The 8,648-nt window shown below is 37.3% G+C and overlaps 1 long non-coding RNA gene across 1 annotated transcript; it reads right to left on the bottom strand.

Annotated features, from left to right (window-relative positions):
* Positions 1–187: 187 nt before the first annotated feature.
* On the bottom strand, positions 188–8,430 carry LOC107215980. Its single transcript, XR_001525330.1, has 3 exons — positions 8,300–8,430; positions 2,370–2,470; positions 188–352 (listed from the first exon to the last, which is right to left on the bottom strand). It is a non-coding gene; the product is annotated as an uncharacterized LOC107215980 (long non-coding RNA).
* Positions 8,431–8,648: the final 218 nt, after the last annotated feature.

The following is an 8,648-nucleotide window of genomic DNA, read 5'->3' as shown; positions in this document are numbered from 1 at the left end:
CTTTCTTTCTTTCTTTCTTTCTTTCTTTCTTTCTTTCTTTCTTTCTTTTTTTCTTTCTTTCTTTCTTTCTTTCTTTCTTTCTTTCTTTTTTTCTTTCTTTCTTTCTTTCTTTCTTTTCTTTCTGCCTGCCTGCCTGCCTGCCTGCCTGCCTGCCTGCCTGCCTTCCTGCCTTCCTGCCTTCCTGCCTTCCTTTTTCTCTCTCTCTTTCTTTCTTCTCTCCTTTGCCTTCTTTGCTTCATTTTTCATTTATTTATAGAATATCCCAAGTTGGAAGATACCCACAAGGATATTGTAAGTCCAGCTTCTGGCCCAGGAATCACACCATATGCCTCAGGGACGTGCGATCAGGGAGCTTTTGAACAAAATCAGAGAATAAAAAAGGGTTTATTTATGCCCTTTGGAAGAAGGGGCAGGCAAGGGAGAGTACAAGGATGTCATTACATCATGTAGGAAAAGCATTAGACAGGGTAAAGCCCAACTAGAACTCAATCTGGCCCCTGCTGTGAAAGATTATGAAAAGTGTTTTTATAAAACCAACAATGAAAAGAAGGCCAAGGAAAAATCTCCATCCTTTATTGGACATGGGGGAATATTGTCACCAAGGATGAGGAAAAGACTTGATGCCTTCTTTGCCTCAGTCTTTAACAGGAAGATTTGTGATCATCAGGGCAACCAGCCCCCTGAGTTGCTTGACATGGGCTGGGGAGCAGGAGAGACCCCTGCACTCCAGGAGGAGTCAGTCAGTGACCTGCTGTGGAACTCAGTCACCCACAAGTCTGTGGGACAAGATGGGATTCACCAAAGGGTACTGAGGGAACTGGCAGAAGAGAGATCAGTGCCTGCCCCTCTGCATCCCCTGTTGAGGAAGCCTTAGACTGCAATGACGTCTCCCCCAGCCACCTCTTCTGCAGGCTGAACAGACCAAGTGATCTCAGAAATGTCTCAACTGACTTCCCCTTCATCATCTTCCATGACTAAACACACTTCCACATATTAAACATTAATATATTCAGGAGGAGATGGGTGGATTTATTTGGTTGTTATACCAGAATTTGTCTCCAATGAAGATAGTGATTCCTATTAAACTGCTAATATTGCAATACATGGAGTTTCTTTGAGGGAAATACATTCAAGTACACATAATGATAATCTGATCTTTACTCAGATCATGAAATAAGATCAGACATAGCATCACTTGCCTGTGTGTTTATGTAACTATGTTTGAGATTTGTGCATTCAGTTAATAAACTGAGAGAGCAACCTCTCTAAAGAAGAGATTCCATAAAATTATGCTTTAAAAAAATGGTTAATGTTTTTGAGTTGAAGGAGAAAAAAAATTATGGTGGTAGCTATCACTAGCAAATGTAAATGCTAAAATAAACTTTAAGCAGTTTTCTTCAGATTAATATTTTTTTTCTAGATCTAGAATAAAAGATAACCTATGTAGTGATCATTGTGTCCAAACTTCTAAATTAATATAATAAAAAAAAATTCATTAATTTTTTTACTGACAGAAATTAGAATATGTCATATGTGTCCCACTGCCAGTTGTGTCAGTCTGTCTGGCAGTGAGGAGAATGAACTGTCTCATAGGTAATACATCTGATTTAATATGAACAAAATAAATCCTCTTCTCTATCTCTATATCCCCTACAAGGTCATAAGCACAAGAATATTTCGAGGCTTTCTTTTTTCTTTTGCTTTCCTTTTTCTCCTGGTCTAGACAACTTACTAGCAGTCCATCAGTAGGAGATTCTGCAGCAGGTTTGGGAGACAATTGCTTGTAAAATGAAACAATCAACCTGATCTCCTGTGCTTCCAGGCTGGGTGTGACAGTAGGGCTCAGAGTGGGCAGTGTTTCCTTGGTTATCTGGGGCAGTTGTGCAGCACTGTACCCTCCACCCTTCCACCTGGCATTACCAGTAGCCCCTGTTTGGAACTGGGCTGAGCAAACTAGCATTATTTAGCCCAATCTTACTAACAAATCTGATCATTAGTGTGTTCTAAAACTCAGTACCATGGGCTCCTGCTCTGAAATGGCTATGTGGTGGAAGGGGAGGAAGACCTGGCAGCAAGCAAATGACAGACTCAATTGTAGATCAATGTGGTGATTGTATCAATTTCAGATTCTCTACTAACAATAGGTGTCTGATTGGACACCACTGACTTTATTGGGAAGTAGATGAGATATAATATACCTTCCAGTGCATTAGTTGTTTCTGCTGATTGGATGAAGGATAAATTTCACATAGAGGGCAGTTTGAGTCCCATCATTCTCACAATTACGTTGAACACCAGCTAAAAGTGTCCTGTTGCTGCTGCACTTTACAGCAGCAAATTAGAAGGATTTTCCTAATGCATTTCCTCACCATAGTCTGTGCAGCATCATTCTTCTGTAAACTGAGATCTGGGTCAAAATGTCTCACTGTTCTTAATTTCAATAATTCCATTTAAAGGGTAATCACTTTGTCTAGAAAAGTAAAAGGACAATAGAAAGAATAAACAGAACAGTTGGACTCATGGAAACAGCACAAATAAATTGAATGCTAAGAAGCTTTTATTACAGTAAATCTTGTTTTATTCTAGAAGACAGCAATGTAAACTATGCAGTGAAAATAGCCATTAAACAAATCAACACCCTCTTAATCTCATAACCCTACCTCACCCCCTTCCCCCCACCATGAATTTTAATGGTGCTACATTATCTGGACCACCTCCCTTTGTCTGAATCACCAACTTAACTATGCAGAAATTAATGTGTGAGATTTTTCATTACTGTTTTGAAGATTCAGCTCTGTAAGTCGTTGAAGTCTCTTCTAATGATCTAGTCAAGGGAAGGAGGCAGGGGGAAGGAGGGGGAAAATCCCATGGTCTGCTGAAGAGCATGTTATTTGTCTTCCACAGACTTAAGGCTTTGCACGTTAGCTCTGCTGGCTCAAGGCCAGACTGCACAGTACCTTTTAGAGTCACACCCTGAGACCCCAGTTCATCAAGATACTTAAGCATTTGTCTGATGTTCAGTATACGAAGGAATACCAGTTAAATTGGAGTTTAATTATGTGATTAACTCCATTTATTTAACATTTTAAGCAGAGCATATAAACAGACCGTGTAAATAAAGGGTGGAAGAGTTTCTTTCAAGAGTAATTCAATAGCTGTTAAATATTTTCTATATGGTTCATGAATTGTGTGGCCTCATGTATTTACCTTTTAACTGTTCAAGACTATTGGGATTCTAAAAACAAACAACTGAGAACTAATCTGATCTAAGGAGCTTTCCAAGGAACTTTTTTATCATTTATCAAACCCCCTTTGCTCTGTTAGACTTCACAGAATGACAAGGCTATTTTCAAGCCGTAAACCCCCATGCCCCATGCAGTTATGGCATGCAACCAAAGAAGTCTGGAGAAGAAAATGAAGTCATAATTAACAACAGCTGCTCACGCCTAGCATTTTCTAAATAACATTCAAAGATTTTTATTTTCTTATCTTTTTTTTTTTATCCCAAAATCCAGAATCAACCTGGACCCTATTGATTTATCTTCAGGTTAAAAAGAGGAAGCCTCACACCCGTCTCTGGGGGTCTCTTTGTTGTCCAAGCAGTGCAGGAAACTCTCATCACAGGTCATTTGAGAGAGATTTCACTGTTGTTTGCTTGTTACATTCAGTGAACAAAATCAAAGCAAAATGACAGTAATTTCCTTTACTCATGTATTGTTATTAGTGTGGTGCAAGTCTTTGTCATCAAAGCACATGGGAGTGTTCTGTCCTTTAGAGGCTAATATTAAAATATAGAATGGAATGGTCATGTTTTATTGGCTTAGCCTTTCCCTGCACTGCTTATAAAAACAGACAGTGCTTTAAAATGTCTCACTAATGCTCATTTTCCTGAGGGTGGAGTTGACCTCAAGTAGTTTACAACATGGCTGTTAGTTAAGACTAATTAACTTTGACTTTGTTGTTAGAATAGTCTAATCTGCAGTTTCATCTTAAAGAAGTCAAGAAATAGTACATTCAAGTGAAACAATGGAAACAGTGAGTGTTTATATGTAAGCTATATAAGGAGGTCTTTTCCTCCACAGTTTTCATCTTTATCTTCCTAAAATGTCTGTGGTTTCACACACTTTTGCAATTCTTTTTAACCTGGACCAGAGCTCTTTAACAGTGAGAAACACCCTTTGTAGCTTGCATGCCTTGTCTGCTTGTTTCCAGATCCTGTGAGTAAGCAATACAATTACATTTTTAAGCAGCCTGTGTCATCTGAAATAGCAATTTTTCTTGAAATGGTACAGCTTAATGCTTCTAAACAAAGAGCATTGTGCTAATGACTAAATTTGCAATGCTTAATTGTATCATTAATCCTTGACGTACTCTCTTTGGGGGGCCCTCCTTATAGCATTATCACTCTGTAAGAATGAGCCATACTTTATTTGTGGAAAACATTATTTTATTCAAGCAAGAAGAATGGAGAGCCTTGTGGTTTAATTATGTTAAAATTACAAAAATGACCTTATCATACAACTTTTGCAAAGAACTGATTTGCATTAGGCAATAACTTTTAAGTAAATAATAACAAAAGTAACATAGACTTAGTTTGTATAATTGCCATGAAAGTGTCTTTAATGTAATGTTTGGCTTTAATATATCAATTTTATCAATACATTTAACGTTCCTTTAACTTAAATAAAAGCTCAACAGTTCAGTTTCAGAGAAATTATGGCAATAAAGTTTAAACCACTCAGTTCAAAAGTTAGTTTTTTCAAATCCTCACAATTAACATAAAATTGAAACAATTTAGGAACTTATTGCTGACATTAGTATTTAAAATTATTTTATTTTCTTCTGTTGAGGTGAAAGCCCCAATAAAGAAACTTGTAGACTTCTAAAATTTGCATCTGGACCCCACAAAGTATTTTGGACAAATTGACTACCACTACAACATACAAACACTATATTCACAGATCTGAAGACTGACATTCATAATGCCATATTTTACTAAGACAGCATAAAACAGTACAAAAATACTGTTAAACTACTTTTGTTAAAGATATTTTATGATGTCTTGAGCTGGACTAAAATATCAAACTGGACAGACTGTGAATAAAGCTGCACAAACATGGTCTAGGAAACCTCCCTCACTGCATTAATCACATTAACAGGCTTTACTGCCTGATGGACACCACCAAAAAATAAAGGATGAGTCAGCTATCATTTCAGCCTCACAGTAGCCAGATCGCTCTCTCAAATACATTGATTTGTGCATACTCCTTTCATTAGATGTTTTCTACTTGAGGATTCTGGACAGTATACTTCCATTGCAATCAGTTTTGGAAATTAATTCAAGCAGTTCAAAGAGCTGGATGTTAGTTGGAGCTTCAGCACTTTGTTACACACATGAAGACCCAGAAGCTAAAACTGCTTTAGAAATGTGGCATTTTGATCTAACAAACTTTCATTTGCAGAAGTAGTGCTGCCCAAAAAAATCTTCTTTTTCCTGCCCAGCTCCTGCAGTTGGTCTCTCTGGAGTGTCTATGTCTACTTGGCTTAGGTTAAGTGTCTTTGTGCATATTTGTGAAGGAGGAACAATACATCCTGACTCTAAAGAGAGGGGAACAAAGGTGATGTGAGCAGTGGGATGAGAGGTATGTATAATCAGGCAAATATGTTCAAGTCACACCAGCTACTTCTCTGCCATTAGCAAGGGGCCAAAAGGGAAGGTCTGGGAGGGAAGGGCTCACCACATCTCTCCTCTTTCCTCACAGTTTTCTGTGGTGTGCAGTGGTGCAGTCCTCAGGGACACTGACCCTTTGTGCTGCTCTGAGCTACCATGACTCTCAGCCTGACTGTAAATGGTGTTCTCTCTGAGGCAGGCAGAGCTCAGTGAGGTTCTGTTTGCTGTGCAGACTGGGGCGTGACAACACCCTGGTTTACTCTCTCCTCTCAGGAAAACAGTCACTCTGATTGATTGAACAAGCAAATACTAAACTTTGAGCTATGGCTTGAATGGGATTCTGGGGACAGGAAAAGCTGCTTGATAATTTTTTTCATGGATCTGCATCAAACATTTTGCAACATTCCATGCAAAGCTTTTCATTAATGCAATATGATATAATACAATACAATACAATACAATATAATATAATGTAATATAATATCTTACATTTATCTTATCTTTGTCTACTTGAAGTGTGACATATATGTGTGTTTATGCTTTTCTAATTTAACACTCCTGTGGTTTAATTTTTCACATTGTCTTATTGCCTGCCTTCATTTGCTCTTGACAGTGTGCCTTCAGGAAATGTTTTCATGTTATGTGCTTTTTGACATCCCCAATGATCTGTTAGACTAACTGTCAGCAGCTGGAATGACTCACTTTTTTTGTTGCCTTTACCCCTGTTCTTCAGGTAGTCTTTTCTGCTTGTAACCTTCTTCATAGAAGGTATGATAAAGCAAAGAAAGTAAAAGAAAATGCAATGTTTTCTCTCTAAAATCAAATTCTTCCTTGTTAAAATTATATGTAGTTTGTTGAATACTGTGGAGTTGATTCTTGGGGGGTTTTGTGGGGCTTTATTAAACTGGAATGAAGCAGACCTTGCACTGCAGTAAAGGCAATAGGAAAAGCTATTCCACACTAAGGTCTCTTTAACTTTTCTTTCAGCCTCCCTTTAAAGCACTTGTATCTGTGTTCTGCAGAAAGCCACTAAGTTTCTTAGTGAGGACACGTGGTCTTAACAAAGGGTAGATATGGTTGTCCCAGTTGCTCAAAAAACTTCGGTGACAACATGTTTCTCATCCAAATGGACAGAGGGAGACTGAATGCTATTGTGGATATCTCCAATTCCCTTATTGTGAGGTTTAAAATAAAGGTATTGGGATGTGATTCAAGGAAATGTGCCTTTGACAGCTAAATGTGACTTGTTGCATTTGATATTCCCTTTTTTCTTTTAAATAAATACTATTGTTAGATAATTAATCTATGTTTCTACTGGAGTTTTAGTTGCTTTCTTCTAGATTAATACTGGAGAATATTCTGGATTTTCCATGAAGAATGAGGCAAGTTATTTTCTAATACACGGGCATTTTTGTCTGCCTAGACAATAAAGTAGTCTGTTTATAACCCCAGTTTTGGCCATTGAATCTGCTTTACCTATATGATATTTTATTTTAAAAAATAATTATTTTTTTTTTAAAAGCTGGGGGGATTTTTTTTCTGAAGTAGTGTCTAGACTGGAGCTGCATTGCAGAGAGGATACAAGAATAGTTTGCATGAGGTAGTACAGAGTAGTACAGGTAGTACAGAGGAAGAATTATAGACTCCTATTCACTAAATATACCTTCAAGTTTGTTGAATAGACTAAAGCTGTTTCTTCAGTCATGCTAACTTTCTGCTGAATACGTGAAATTCAGTACTTGCTCCAGTCCCGAATCAAAGTCAGAGAAGGGGTTTACTGTCCACCAATGGCACAGAAAAAACCTTTTCAGATTACTACTTTAATGTGGCCAACTCTGTCAGACACCAAATTTTACTGGCTATTTTTTAAATTAACATTATTTCAACAAAGCACTCAGAAAAAATTGTGACACTTGAAAAAAACCTTTTTTTGCCATTTGCCAAAATAGTTATATGTAATGGCAGATAAATCTCTTTCAAAATTTCTGTATTTACTGGGATGTTAATGTTTCACAGTGAAACTTGTAGAATTTTACCCTGGTAGCCTAAAAGAATAGTGTAGAAAAGAACTTAACTAGATGAATCATCTGAAACAATTACAGGGAAAAAAATATTTCAAAGCCTTGCTAGTTTTTGTTGTTTTGAAAGGCAGTGTTTGCTGACTGTGATGTAAGAATTCCAATTTCATTCCTCTCTTATATCCGTTCTGAAAATTATTACAAACTTAAGTTGCATACATTATTTTATCTTAACCCATTTAAACATAAAAGGCAGTTCCTACTTTGTAGTTTTTAAATTACCATTTACCCCTCTACTAGTAAGAACAATTGGACTGTAAGCCCACAATGAATTTCATATAAAATTACCATTAAATTAAACAAAACTTAGATAACCCTCAAATTGCAGTCAGAGTACAGGGAAACTACTGGTTATTGTTACTAGGATAAAAATGAAATATTACCATGTCTTTAACTATAAAAGTACCTTGATGACATATTTTTGTGCTCATCCTATTAAAACCAAAAATGGTCTCACAAATTTTCTATGTGATAGGAAGACCCAATATTCTAACTGTTCTCTGCTGGCATTTTACCTTTTTTTTCATTCAGCTATATGAATTATACTTACAGATGATGTAGGGGTTGCTCAGAAAGAAACCACTGCTGTAGGACAGAGATTTTCTTTAGTTGTGAAAGAGAATCACAACTCACAAATGTAGATGTAGGTTTGTCATGGGGTGACTTTACCTTTAAGGTAGCTTTGGGAGCTAAGGAAGTTGAAGCTGCTGGTGGCTGATGGGAGTCTTTTCTCCTGACCAATTATCGGTCATTTCTGAGAATTGACAGCAGTTTTAAGCATTGAAAAGTGAGATCAACTTGTGAACACCCCCTTAAGATGTAAAGCCAGAGCTCTCTTGTTGTCTTTGGGTTTCTGGCCTCTGTCAAGGTAACAAGGCTCTGTCTTGGCCTCCTCCCCC

Source organism: Parus major, chromosome Z (genome assembly GCF_001522545.3).
Source record: "Parus major isolate Abel chromosome Z, Parus_major1.1, whole genome shotgun sequence".
NCBI classification, from domain to species: Eukaryota; Metazoa; Chordata; class Aves; order Passeriformes; family Paridae; genus Parus; species Parus major.
The sequence above is the reverse complement of the archived record's forward strand: the minus strand, read 5'-3'. Positions and strand labels throughout refer to the sequence as shown.